Consider the following 14,693-nt stretch of genomic DNA (forward strand, 5'->3'; position numbering starts at 1 on the left):
AGCGCAAGCACACGTCCAGGACAGCAATCACAACATCAAATAGGGCCAAGATGACCCCCCTCCGTCCCCCGACGTCCCAATCCGTCACCACCTCCCGGAAGGAAAACAAACGGCCCCAGACACATCCCTCCACGTGCAGCGGGCGCCCCAAGGCCGCGGGCACAGGGGCCACGCGCGCCCCCCCCCCCCTGCGCGCGCCGCCGCGCCCTTCCAGGTGTCCAGGTGTCCAGGTGTCCAGGCGCACCTGGCGGCGGTGCCCGCGCCTGGGGGGCGGGGTGGGGGCGGGGGCGGGGTGGGGCGCGCTCTCCCGGGCCGGGCCCCCCCGGCCGCCTCCGCGGTGCTGGCGGGGCGCGGGCGGGGGCCGGAGGTGGGGCGCGGGGCGCGGGGCGCGGGGCGCGGGGACGGTGGCGGGCGCCCGGCCCGGCGGCTGGACTTACTCGGGTCGCCACTGCGGCGGCGCGCGGCCGAGGAACCGGTTCTTCCCGAGACAAACCGAAAATGGGTAACGGAGAGGCCTGGGCAGCGCCAAGAGGGGTTCGGTCTCTGTGTTTAGGGCAGACACTGCTCCGGCTTCCAGAAATTCGAGCCAGCGGTGGCTTTTTTTTCCTCCTTTCTCTCCTCCTTGAAGGCGCCTGTGCCTCGGGCCGGAGGGGCGCCCTTTGCGCGGCTCGCAGCGGCCCCGCACCCCGGCCGCCCCCGGAGCCGCGTCCCCCTCCCTGGGCCCGACTCCCCTCCGCGCCCGAGCCGAGCCTGGGCCTGCTGCCCGCGCCCCGCGGGGCGTCCGGGGCTCCTCAGCCTTGCAGTGCTTAAACGGGGGCGGGTGGGGGGGGGGGGCTGGCCTGTCGACATGCGGGAGTTAGGTGTGCTCCAGGTGGCCCTGAGGGGAGGAGAGGGCAGTGACAAGGTGTGTGTGTGTGTGTGTGTGTGTGTGTGTGTGTGTGTGTGTGTGTGTGTTCCTGCTGGGGTAGGGAGGATTTAATGGAATAAGCAGTGAGACTGAAACTTATTAAGACATCTGGGATTCAGATAAGTTTATAAGTGGTCTTAAAGGTATGTCCTCCAACTTAAGGAAACTGAGACAAAGAGTGGTAAGTGGATTACCCAAAATCGTTCAGCCCGCACTGCACTTTCTGTCCCATCTTGGCCCAGGATCCTTTCTACTAATTTTTTTTTTTTTTTTTTTTTTTACCTTTTTTTGCATCAAGGAACCCTTTGGGAGGGTAAGGGGAAGTTTCTGTAACCTCAAAATCCCTCTGTATCTGTGAGTTCATAGGGGGCTAGAGCCAACCTGGATTCAACCTGTGAAGTATTTAGGCGTTGGATGAAGCATCCCTCACAGGCCTGTAATCTGAGATGCTCCTTCTTTGGGAACTTCCGCTTACTTGATTAGGGAATCCAATCACAGGCACTGAAAGATATGCAAATGATTTGATGATTTGTTCTTATAAGGACTCCTGCTGCTCCAGAGCATTGCAGGGTTTGCAGTTCTCTCTCCCTCTCAAATAAAATGCCTTCCCCTTCCTCGCTCAATGATTCACATCAAATGAGATCATGTAGGCAAAAGGCCCTCGGAAAGTATAAAGCATGGCATGAATACAGATATAGTTGTGCATATTCTTTCAAACTCATCTAGATTCACAAGCTTTACTGTAGTTTATAGCAGTCAAGAATCTGTTGACTTCTACTAAATACCATGTGTTGGAGTCAGTGTCCTTCACCTTCAAAGACCATAGGTTATAGATTCTGAGATAAGACCAACACACAGGAAATAAATAGAAATACACACAAAGACTGATTTTTGGTCCTAAATTATTAGATGTTTCTATATATGCAGAGCCTGAAACTTTCCAAAATAGGCCCTATAAATCAGGTGAGAGGACTTCTTGCAGAAGTCAGTGCACTGATAAATTATGTAAACCCAATGTCTTGTCCTACTAGAAATAATAGAAATATTAACCAAGTCAGCCAGTGATGAGGATGGCTTTGCCTTTTTGAATCCATTGCTTATCCTTTCAACCCATTATGAATATAAAAAATTTTTATGATATAAAAAAGCACATCCAGAGTCTTTGAGAGCTTAGGTGATCAAAAGTTTTATTTAACGAAGAAGCAACAATAACCCCAAACTACCAAATATAAGTGTCTGCTATGAACTCTGCTATGAATGAAAGTTTCTTTTCTCAAAGACTATAGGCATGGTATTGATCTGAAAATCATATTTTAAAAAAATCAATCTTTGTAATCTTTATAATTCAGAAATTATATATAATATATAATAGAATATGATGATATATATATATTTTAACTTCTCAAAACATTCCTATGGTCTTTGGATAAAGACAGATCGAAACTTTGAACCAGTTTCTGAATTTGAAGGTGTGGAGAAGTATCTTATTATTGCTCTTTTGGAAATGCATGTGTTTAAAATATTGGCAGTACCAGATTCAGAAGATAAAGTCATATTCAGAATTTTCTATTTGGGAAAGTTGTTATTTGGGCAAAGTACATTTCTTTTAGTGCAGTATACAAATTCTTCATATTCTCCAAAACGGGAGTAACAGGAGCCAATTTATTGAGTATAATGTATTCCAGACACTTGCTGGAATAAACAATGCTCTCGAGCCCCTCAGATGCACAGCCAATAGGGAGCTGTTGACTACTTGAGGTTTTTACACATCTCTCCGCCAGATCAGAAATCCAAATCCCAAATCAATCACAGGCACAGTGTGGATTTATAGTCCTGTTCGGGCATAGGGTCACAATCTGCAAATGCATTATACCACCTAAGATAGGTTTATTTTTAACATAAAATATACTTATTTTTTCATTTGACATGACTGCAGGTCTGAACAAAGTTTTCAATAAAAATGTAAATGTCCTTTCTAACACTAAGCCAAAACCCAATAAAATATATATTCATAATTATCCACTTGAGAATTTATATGTTTATATTCATCTGTTGATGTATTTATAGATATATGTATCTGTTGAATTTCCATGTAAGTAACTAGTAAATACCATAAGGAATCAATTAGATATCTGTTAGTTTATATTGGATTGAGAACATTCAGCTGTTTACATGTCATAAAATACTAATCTTAACTGCTATCCTAACCTACCTTATGTACAATAAAGAAATGACAGGGTTTTTTGCACATGACGGCATAAAAATTGCTTAAGTGTAGAGTTATACTCTAGCTTTATGGCATAAACACAGAACACATGTGACAGAAATGTATATTTAAACCCAGGTCCTAGTCAAACTCTCAATACAGATCCATAGAAGGCAGAGGGCAAGAATCAACAGAAGTTTCACAGTTCATTGAGCATTTGTATTGTGTCTACAATGACAGGTTGGGTGTGTTATGAACAATCTTGATTCAAAAGAGATTTTGCGCTTCTCTCTCTCTCTCTCTCACACACACACACACACACACTTTAAAAATCCTTTCATTATTTATTGGGCAATATAATTTTATATAGAAAAACTTGTCAAAAGCACCTAATGGGAATTTTGCTTAAAGGAGGATGGAGATCCAGCCCGCTAGCTTACATTGAGATTTACTTCTGAGCATCAGTGGGAGAAGATTGGACCATTATGGGAACAGCCAAGAGTCAAGCCAACTCTTCAGGTGTGAGTTAGAAATTCTTATGTGCAGGAACCATTTAAAGAAACTTCTACTAGATCAATAATTCTCTCCCATCCCCCCCCCTCCCCCTGTATTGGTCTTTTTTCACTTAGCTAAATCACTTAGTACAGTTAGCATCACATTAACTCCTTCAGTGTAGAATGTGTGTGGCCTGGGAGCATGAATGGAAGGTACTAGCATAATATTACCAAGAAAATTGTGCATAAGACCGACCCCTATGCTCTAGGACCTTTATGTTATGAAAAGTACACAGGAATTTTCATCTACTGAAATATCTTGTGATCTGAAAGTCAATTTCTATGCCTAATGCTCTTCTAAAAAAAAAAAATGGTATGAGGTAAGCCAGGTAGATATTTACTCACTAGACAGGAACTTATAAGGTGAGCCATAAATTTTGACTTTAACATACAATTTCTTGTTAGATTAGGGCTGGTTTTCTAATCCATTTATTATTGACTAACAGAAGCAAATACATTTCCCCCATCAACACTTCCAAAGAACATCATCAAATTCTTTAATCATACCAGACATTTTGGAGGTATCTAATGAGGGGATGCTTTATGCACTTATAGCTTAGGAAACCAAGTGTGGGATACAACGCAAGGGTTCTTGGCCAGTGTTCTACTAAAGCAAAGACTTAAGGTTAAGTGATGTTTTACCCATATCCTATGTCTCATAAATAATTACTATGGTAAACTTTATTGTACATTTACTATTTAAAAAAATTAGTATCTGTTGTGTTCATCTTCCGAAGTTACTGAGATTCAGTCTTTGTCCATATTTAATCTAATTTGCCTGATATTTCTTTTCTTTTTATCACTTTTCTTTCTTGGCACATATATAGTTTTCATTCTCAACTACTATTATAGTTGGAGCTTTCCTGAGCTTCCAATTTGCTTTTATCCAGATCATTCTACTAATTAACATATCCATTTGTGAGCTGCCTTTACTTTTATAAAGAGATGATATCTAACAAGTGCTGTAAGGGAATATGATTCCTTGATGTGGCAGTCACTTGTTCTTGCCCCCACTCCAAAGGCAATGGTTTGATTGTTCTTTTTACATCTCTGTGATATCACATGACAAACAAGCATCAGATTTATTCTTCTTTCTCACAACTAGGAAATTTTTAAAATAGCACCCTTTTCTCCAATAATAAAATTGCACGTGCATTTTAAAAAATCCAAAATAATTGTTCTTCTCGCATAGTTTAGAACAGAACTGCATGCTCCATAAGTAAACTCTAATGGCCAGCAAAATGGAAATATCAGGGAGTTTGACTCATGAAGAGTATGAAGCTGGAGCTCAAGTTTATGACTTCTAGATTATATTTCCCCGGACATACTACTTGTACTTATCTAGGTTAAATCTCATTTGCTATTTCCTTACCATGTTTTTGGCAGGTAGCTGATAGTACTTTTGTTGACTTTTGGTTTATAATTGCAAATTACTATTAACATTTTAATAAAATTGATTCCATTTTGTGAGTTCTGGCATCTTGTAAAAATAAAACGAAACAGGTAGAAAGCCCAGGATAAGAGAGTATGGATTCATTGAAAAGATGGAACATGAAGGGTTTATCCTATAAAAGCATAGATTGTGGGCTGAGGCCATTTAGATGAAACAGTCAGCTCTCTATTGGCCAATAATAAGCCTGAACAACAGTACCAGAGGTAGCTGTAAAGATAATTTTCAAACTGCCTTGCTTTGCACGCCAAACCAAGTACCATCTAAGTGCCAAAATTAGTGCCAAAGGAGTAGTGGAAAAGGAGAAAACAAACAATCCACTGTTTGTTTGATAAGCATAAAATATTTATAGTGAGGAAAATTATGTTTCCAACATTGTAATTGTCTTTATTTCTTAACATGTAACAAGAGGCACTGAAGAGCTGTTTTTGATAATGAAAACCTAATGTGTCCTTGAATATTAGATATTCAGAGAGCTGAATTGCTGATTGGGGTTGACTTCTTCTGTTTCTGTTTTTGTCTATTTTTTCTTTGTTTTGTTTTATTCTTTGCCTCCATGTGGTTTCTCTCCAAACACCAGACATTTTGTTTGCTTGCTTTGTTTTGCTAGATTATTCTATTTTATCAAACAAACGTTTGATAGCTTAAGCTATCCTTGAAGGAACAAAACTTAAAATTGCTTTATGCACCATTTAAGCCAGTACTTTTATATCACATTAAATCTATATATTAACTAAATCATAGCCCCAAACCAGTATGTTTATGGTGAGCATGAAAGGGGGGCGGGGGGGGGGGGGGGGGGGGAGGGGGGAAATCCCAACAGATAAATTTTATCACTCGCTTTCCAGAATGCACAGCGTGCTGACAAACTAATGGCCATTTTACTCTGAAATCCTTGTCCCTGGATTTCATTTTTTAATTTGCTTGAAGATCCTGAAATAAATGCCTAGCTTAATAATTTGCCTAAACTTAACATGACATAGATATTTCCTTTCAGAGCCTAGAATTTATTTATATATGCAAAAGAAAAATTCAAATCCTGTCACAATCAGCTAAGGAAGCTACTGGATTAGCTGGGGCAAAATGTTTGTTGGAGCGAAAAAGGAGTTATTCCTGGGTGTACGTGTATAACATGATCCCTGTGGTGACTGCAGGGTGACCACTTGTAGCAATTTCTAATCTTTGAAGTTGCGTAAAATTTTGTTAGCAGTCTCAAGTCATTAATTCAATAGGTTTGGGTGTCAGTCCAGCAACACGGGGAATTCTCGGGCACCATCGGATCTATGGAGGCAAAACACACCATGCATGTACCTGCACTCTGCACCGATGGAACTGGATTGCCAGCGAGAAGAGGCGCGGGGGAGGGGGTGGTGGTGGTGAAAGTATGTAGAAAACTAAGTGTGAGCTAGAAACGCTCATCAAACCGTTTGCTTTTTTACCCTTCAAGAAGTTTTGTGCCTGTGGCTTACAAGGATCAAACGTGGATAACTCATTTGAGGGAAGCACTGAGCTGGGAAGCTTGAGAAGAGAGACAGACAGACAGACAGACAGACGGAGAGAGACAGTCTGGGGTCCCGCGCAGGGGAGGAGGGGAGGGGGGCTGTGGCAACGGGGAGGAAGCGCAAGACCAAAGACCATGAAACGACGTGAGCCGGGTTCAGAGAGTTAAGCAAAATTCACCTCGGGCAGGAGGTTTTTCTTGGTCGATTTCGTCCGCAGTCTACGGAAGTCTGGGGAGTCTAGCTGCTCTCGTAAGGCTCGTCTGGGTCCTCCACGCCGGCACGTTCTGATGCTCCCGGAGAAGCCCCGAGACTCCGGGGAGCGGGTCACCGCGTGCAGGCGCGCCCGCCGCTCCCGCTCCGCCTGGGGCCTCTGCAATTCGATTTCAGGCCCTTTTCCCCCTCGGCATTTTTGCGAGTGTGTGTGAGTGTGTGTGTGTGTGTGTGTGTGTGTGTGTGTGTAGGGGGGACTACTTGAGAGAGGGGGGAAACTATATAAGAAATTCGAGAACAGACTGTGGGATGCAGAATTGCACACGTGGTCCTGCAAATGGGATAGGAGGGTGGGGGAGGTGGGGAAGAGAAGAAGTGAAACTAGAAATTATATGGTACGGCTTTAGGATTCGAGTCTCCCTTATTCTTTACCAATATATATTGTGTTTGGTTCTCCACAGCTGCACTTATCCAATAAAAGGAGAAGAGGGAAGAGAGTGGCCCGAATAGAGACGTGTCTACGGACGTAAATGTACAAGGAGCTCACCGGCGGGGATTTTTGCGGAAGGACCTCAAGGATGCCGTTTCCCGGGCTGTTTGGAAATAGACGTAGATTATTTCCCCCCAAAGATTATGAACAGTTCTTTTGTCCAAATCCAAGGTGCAATAATGCATAGGCTCCCTAAAACGGGCCATTCAAATTTTAGTTGTTTAGAGATGTCTGAAGTCCTCAAGAATTAGAGAAGTAAAGATGAAAAGACATCTTTTTAAGGATCTGTTTTGGGCAGCTTAACAGGTAGGCAGGATACCCGAAAGAGCTGTTTACTTCAGAATATGCCTTCTAGTGGCTAAGAGTCCATATCATTCTAAAACAAAATCAAAAGACAAACTGTCAGTGTGTATGCATCATTTGACAAATAAAATCGAACACAAATTTCCTTTGGAAAGGGGAGATAGATCAGAGTACTACCGCTGATATTTCAATCAAGTCTAGATTGAAGAAAAAAGTATTCCCTCCATAAGAACTGTTCAGTTTTGTTTTTCTTTTCTAACATGTCTTGAGTTAAACAAAACATGTTAACAAGATTGTAATGAAAACTCTTCGTGATGTAAACATCCAAAGAAATTCTAGATTGATTATATTCTGGGACCGCAAAGATTTTATTACTAGATATCACTTGAAGCAGTGGAACCAGAGGCCGAAAGCCTTAGGACTCTAACTGGGTGGTTGAGGAGATTTTTAGAGGACTACCTCCCAATTAAAAAAAAAAAAAAAAAAAAAAAAACCTCATAAAATGTAAATGCAAGAAGTCGAGCAGAATTTTATTTTTCCAAGATTAAAATACGTGTTTAGTCGGTTTGGAAGGCCCATTGCCAATTCACGAATATCGGAATAAAACACAAGAGCAAGTGCCAAATACCTGTGGTTTATGTAAACTACATAAAATCACGGGGTTTTTATATTTAGATGGATAATAGACGGATATAAAATGATAGATAAAAATCAGTTGTTATGGCTTGTCGTGGATTTCCATGCGCTTATTAATTTTCCTAAGTTTCATATTTTTTCATTCGCTAACACTTGTCCAATATAAGCTTCTGAAACTGCAGCAAGCATCATTTCCTTACTTCACTTCTCAGAAGTCCATGGGAAAAGACAGCCAGAGATGCTTCTAAGTGAAGCGCGTCCTTGCTGCTTGGCCCCCGGAAGCAGCGAGAGGGGTTTGGCTATCTCCTCCAGGATGCTGGGTGTGAGGGGTGGAGGCGAGGGCACTTCTCCTGCCGCCCCTCGTCCCACCTCCTTAGGCAGCTTTGCAGGACGCCCGTCCAGCACCGTACTTGGGGTGCGAGGAAGGAAAGGAGAGCGGGTTCGGGCGGGAGCGGTGGGGGTGGGGGCATGTTACCACGCCTCGGTGAGGAAGGCCGATCGGGGAAGCCCTCCGGGACTGCCGGGTCCCACGGAGGGCTGGAGGACCTGCGCTCGGGCCCGCGGGTGGAGCGGGTGTCTCCGGGCGCCCCCCCCCCGCCCCCCGCCGGCGGTGGCTCTGGCCGCCTGCGCACCCGCTGCAGGGTCGAGCGGCCGGGGCTGGGAAACCCGCTCCCTCCCAGGCGGCCCTATTACCAGCAGCTGCTTCTGCTTAGCCCCGCGAGGATCAGTTTGCCCCAACCCACGGCCTCTCCCTCGCGTCCCTCCCTCCCCTTCCCCTTCCCCGCCTCCCCCTCCCCCCAGCTCCGCAGCGACCCGGCTAGTTCCCGCAGCGGCGCAGTCACGCGCGCGGGTTCTGAGCTCCAGACTGGGGGGCACTGGGACTGGGGGAGGGAGCCCGAGGATTGAACCAGAAAGCCCCGGAGGCTTTGAACCCACCCAGGGAGGTTGGAGGAAGGCTGTGGGCGGTGAGATTAGGAGGCCAGAGGCGCGAAGGGCGCTGGGCTCGGCTTGCCGCAGGCAGGGGCCCCTACACCCGCGCCGGGGAAGCAGTCGGAGGCCTGGGCGGGAGAGACGCCGCCTGTAGCGTCGCGGAGACCGGAGCCGCGAGGAGCGCGCGGGGCCCCGGGGGCTCGGGTAGAGCTGCCCTCGCCGGCGCTGGGGAGTGCGCGCGGGGACCGGGGGCACCGCATCCACGCGCCGCATTTCCCAGCTCGGGCTAGAAACAGTCCCCGGGAAGGGACGCGGCTGCAGGCGCGCACAGAAGCCTTCGATGGCAACTGGGCCCGGGGAGCCGACGGTGCCGGGGAGGCCGCGGTGGGCGCGGGGCACCCGGCTGGCTTCGGCGCGGTCGGGCGGGGCGGGCCGCGCCCCGAGGGGGCCCTGCTGGGTGGGCTGGATTGGGTCTCTCCTCCGAGCGCCCAGTGGCAGCGGGGCCCCGGGCCGTGGCCCCCGGCTGGAAGGGGCCTCCTGCTGGCCCGCGTGCTGCAGAGAGGCCTGCTCTGACCCTGACGACGGTCAGATGCCTTACGCCTGTGCTTCTGAAAAGAGATTTCGCCCAGGTCAGCCGTAATATTTTGGGAAACCAGCCTCTGGGGGCTGAGATCAGTTGGGCTCCCGCACCCCCGAACAGCTTTGTCGTGCCGGCCAAGCGTGCGGAACAATGGCATCTCGCCTGCCTAGAAGTGACCCAAGCAAAATGGCCTATCGGGTCCTTCTCCCCGCCCACCGCCGAGAGTAGGGGGCTCATCCGTCAGCGGAGGGCACACCCATCGCGCCCGCGGCCTGTTTGACAGCTGGAAGGGATCTGAGCGGCCTCGCAGCCGTCCGGCCCTGCGGTGCCGCGGGTGAAGAAACTGGCGTTCCCCGGGGTCAAGGGACCCGCCTAAGATGACACGGCTGCTGCCCTCGGCGTCTAGAATAGTGCCCGGCGCGAGGCGAGTGCTCACCAGTCCCTAGGTGTGCAGTGAGCGAACACCCGGCCAGGCGGTCGCAGGCTCGGGAGCTGCCGCCAGGTCGGAATCCCCGCGCGCCCCTTTAACCGAGGCCCAACCACCGGCGGGGAGGCTGTGCGCCCACCCCGCGCGCCCCGAGGCCAGGGCACGCCGCTCCCGAACCCAGGTGCCCTTTTGAGGACACATCCCCGAGAACCGACCGCGCTCCGCCCTTCACCCTTCACCCTTGCAAACGGATTTCTGAGAATCCGCGCTCTCCAGCCCCCACTCGCACCCCACTTTTCCTTCTGCAGTTCTGGGGGCTTAGTACGGCCAGTACCTTCTCCTTAGCAGCACAAAGTTTACAGGGAAGCCTTTCTCCCCAGCCCCCTCTCCCCTTTCTGGCCGCCCCCCGCGTTTTGGCGGCCTTCACCGCGGCCAAGTGCAAACCTTCCATTTCAAGGCAGGGGTGGAGCTTTTAAGGGTCGCCCAGACCAGCTTTAGCATCACTCCCGCCAACCCCCCACCGTGAACAAATAATGAGTGGGGGAGCGCGTGCGTGCGGTGCATCACAACCTGAAGACAGGACCACACCTCCCCCCCCCCCCCCGACACACTCCCAGCTCGTCGTTGCCTTTAGCTAGAGCCTTGCGGAATTTCTGGGGCCGCCACCACCCTGGGGGACCCGTGGCTCACAGTCTCGGGAAGCAACGGGCGAGGCGCTGCAAAGTGCGCAGGGAGCCAGCGGCTCGGCCCCGCCCCGGCGGTCTCGGGTTCTTTCTGCCACCGCCGGAGACTGGCTGTGCTGGGTGCAGCCAGACGGTGCCACCTGCCATTTGCTGGAGAAACACCTTTGCTCATGCGTTTAGGGAGGTCGTTATTCGTCAGCCAAGTGCTACCTGAAGACCCCTAGGGCTTTGGCCAGGTAAAGACCTCCCCCTTCCCTAGAAGGTGGATTTGGACGTTTTCGAAAGAGGTAGAGAGTGATTTGGGAGTATTTCCGAAATTTAGACCAGCAACTTAAAAATCACAATCTGACAGACAAAAAAAAAAAAAAAAAATGTTTGTAAAGCTTGACACTCGTTGTTGGGGGCACCTGCAGGAAAGGCGGATTCTAGCCTCTAACATAAGGCTTGGCATATGGAAATGCAAAGATCATGGAATGAGTAAGTGCCAGTGTTTACAATAATATGGGTAAGGTTTTTTTCCCTTGTGGTGAGCTGCTGAGGGCTCAGCCACCACCCTTCCTCTTTCTAAGATTTGTATGAGACCCAAGCAAATAATTCCAATTTCGTGATTATCAGCCCATCTAATACATGTACAATACGGGTAGGATCTGAAATTAGTGTTCCCTCAGACAGCTGTCAATATTTTTCTGAGATTGAATGTTCAGTGTGATCAGAGAAACAGAAAGCCATGCTTATATTCACAGTTAAGGTATGTAAAGTAGCATATAGTTTTTTGACACTGGAAAGGAACTGGCTTCTTTGGGGAAAAAAAAAAAATGAGAGAGATGCTCTCAGATTTCTTCACCAGCAAAGAATTTGGGCGGTATTTAATGCCTACAGTATTGTCACTGTTGCAGAGAAATCAACAGTGAAAGTATTCTGATGACACAAGTATTTTTTTTTTAAAATCCCCTACTCTGTTGTACCTGTGCTTGCACAGGATCCCCACATCTTTCCATTTTCTTATATTAGGAAAAGTTCTAGAAAATATTACAAATCATTCAGGCAAGAAAAAAAATGAATAACGGCATTTCTAAGTCTAGCTGTAGACGTGTGCAAATCTCTCATTTTCCTGAGGTTAAGCCTTGTTTCCCTTTCTGTTGCAATTTAAACCTAAAAGAATATTTATAGGTAATCTTAAATTCTTGGTCCCACGTCTCTCAACAAAGAGATTTTGTTTTGCCTCTACTGTATAAAACTAGAAGTAAGACATTTTGCAATAATGGGGTTTTCACTTTCACCTTTTAATGCCACACACTTTATCTTCCTTGTATACTTCAAGCAGACATTGCTAATATGTGAATTGAAGCAATATAGAGAAAAGTCTCCCCTTGGCCAGCCAATCTGTGGAGTCTGTGGGGATGCACAGCACTCTTAATTCCTCCAAGCTCCATCTGTGGGAATGATGAAACTCAGCCATTATGGAAGATTATGAGGTTAAATTAATTAGGTTCTTCCATTATACTCCAGTCTTCTGGAGATGCTTGCCATTTTCCCTTGAAATGTCATTATTTCTAGATCTAGTTAGCAGCTGATGCGATTAAAGGGGGAGATAATGTAAATTTAACAATACAAATAACACTTTCTTTCATGTATGTTGAAAAATGCATGAAGGGAAGGACCAGTTAGTTGTACCTGTCTGCCATAAACAACCAATATAACTTCTACTTTGAAAGAATAAAACCAGCCAGTGTGCACTTGGATTCTTCAGTGAATTCTTGAATCAATACTTTTGTTTCATGTTTTCATGTTCTCAGTAATGTTAACGTATCCAGTTACAAACTCTTGCCAGTAAGAAAGAAAATATGCCCTGCCGTGCACCCTTCTAAACACTTTTAAAGAATCATGCTTTATTTTCATTTGGAATTATGATTCTGATTGTCTGCTGTATCTCTGCAATCTCCAATGGATAATGAGTAGACACACTTAATTCCCTACACTAATCACCTGAGTTGAAAACCAGGGCCACATTAGCAGACCCAATAATATCTCTTAACTTGTACAAAAGTGGCACTCTAGGCACAAAAATAGCACTAATTATGATATTTATTTTGCCACTGGAGAAACAGATCAGAAAGACCGGTAGGCTAATGATCTATACAGCAAGTATTAAAAACAGATGTATTCCTGTTGCATTACAGAGTTAAGACTGTATTAATAGGTGATAAACTGTACAATCCTAATAAAATAAGTGCAATATAATAATTTTCTGATTCTTTTCAGCCTCTCAAGGATTATTTTATTAGTCGTGTAGTTAATAAAAACTTTGGTAATTCAATAGCCACTATTCCTAGGACCAATATTTCAACAGATCAGAGATCATAGATAAAAGCTCCTTTGTCTGCAAATAACAGTTTTGTGTTCTTTGCTTGAGGTATTTTCAGTTTTTCCCTATTTCCTATGAAATGAGAGGCACTGCAAAATATGATTCAGCTTATTAAAATCACAGCTCATTTAGGGGCAGGAGGTCCAGGTACACCGTGGGACTTCTAATGCGTTTGTGGATTTGCCTTGGCGGGTGGATGGGCGGTTCAGGCGGGCTTACAAGCCAGTCTTCAATTCAGAGATATGCGAAACGGTGTGACGTCGCCACTACTCGCTCCTCCACCCCGGGGTGCCTGTGTTCGGGCCGAGGGATCACTTTGGGGCGTCTACTGTGGGTTGTGCAGCCTCCACGGATTCCAGGTGAAGACAAGCTGGAGTCAGGGATGCCTGGGTGGGCAGAGAGCCTGCGTACCCTGGTAACTGTAGGCTTAGGCACCCACAGACAGTGACATCGCCAAAAGCTGCCTCTGACTTTTCAAAATCTTAAATCCTTGTCCTAAATGCGCATGAAAGCCCTTAGGTAGTATATCACTAGTCTGGGAACCTAAAAGTACAAAAGTATTTGGAACTGGGACTATCTCTGGTTTATGGAAACTTACAGTTTTGGAAATGGTAATTGGGTTGAGAAGAGGGAACAGAACAATGAAGTCTAAAGATTCAAACTGACTAAAATATCCTATAAACAATGCATTCAAAATTTACAGAGAGCCCAAAGTAGGTCACCAGCTATTGGAAAGCTATGCCTTCCGCTAACCCCCACTTTTTTTCCACCTTCTTTCCTTTGCCATGTTCCCAAATCAACACTTTCTTCACTTTCCAAAAGGAGGATCTAGATTTTGGAACTTTGAAATCTTTATCCTGCCAGACCTACTAGAGATAGAAGTTACTAAAGCCTAGGTAGTCAGATATGGGAGAGAGGGGGGGGAAAGAGAAGAGAAGCTTAATGTTTTAATGGAGTTTGCCCCTCGTTTCTCAGCGAGCTCTCTTTTAGCGGAGGGAGGGGGAACCGTAAAATTTTCTGCAGCACACACTATAAAATGCGTTTTGCTGAAAGTTTTAATACTTAATTTAAAGTCAAAGGACATTTTTTTTGACCACTTTAGCTCTTGCTGTTCATCTGGGAGAAAATCCAGGTGGCAAATTTAAGTAATTCAGTAAAATTTTCCAGTGTTGCCTTGTTTAAGGCAAACATCTTGAGGGGAGCAGGTACTTGGAGACACAAATCAAAATCTGTTTTTGTTGAAACAAGAAGCAATTAGTATCCATTAAAATATTCATTAGTTCAGAATTTTAAAAAGTAGGTTCAGTACAGAGGAGGAAACGAAATGGATGAATCATCAAAAGTGGGATTCACTGTTAGTAAAGTTCTTCAGAACACCTTTGAACAATCTTATCTCTCAAGCAATATTCAAACTTGGATGGGAGAGGTACCCGTGATGCTTTTGCATTGT

The 14,693-nt window shown here is 46.0% G+C and overlaps 1 protein-coding gene and 2 long non-coding RNA genes across 8 annotated transcripts in view; 2 read left to right on the forward strand and 1 right to left on the reverse strand.

Annotated features, from left to right (window-relative positions):
• Positions 1 to 14,693, reverse strand: part of EYA1 (EYA transcriptional coactivator and phosphatase 1) — a 418,629-nt gene that overhangs the window by 348,819 nt on the left and 55,117 nt on the right. The window contains exon 1 of one of the 5 annotated variants that reach the window (XM_038579503.1): positions 438 to 624. The exons of the other annotated variants lie outside the window; for them this stretch is intronic. The gene's annotated coding sequence lies outside the window, so the exon portion shown is untranslated. Of the gene's footprint in view, positions 1 to 437; positions 625 to 14,693 lie in introns of those variants that run through there. 5 annotated transcript variants of the gene reach the window in all.
• Positions 381 to 8,127, forward strand: LOC111093120. Its single transcript, XR_005381089.1, has 2 exons — positions 381 to 502; positions 7,291 to 8,127. It is a non-coding gene; the product is annotated as an uncharacterized LOC111093120 (long non-coding RNA).
• LOC111093119 overlaps positions 10,848 to 14,693 on the forward strand; it is a 37,603-nt gene continuing 33,757 nt past the window's right edge. For both annotated transcript variants that reach the window (XR_005381088.1, XR_005381087.1), the window contains exon 1: positions 10,848 to 11,114. This is a non-coding gene — a long non-coding RNA (uncharacterized LOC111093119). The remainder of the gene's footprint in view (positions 11,115 to 14,693) is intronic.

Source organism: Canis lupus, chromosome 29, assembly GCF_011100685.1.
Source record: "Canis lupus familiaris isolate Mischka breed German Shepherd chromosome 29, alternate assembly UU_Cfam_GSD_1.0, whole genome shotgun sequence".
Taxonomy (NCBI): domain Eukaryota; kingdom Metazoa; phylum Chordata; class Mammalia; order Carnivora; family Canidae; genus Canis; species Canis lupus.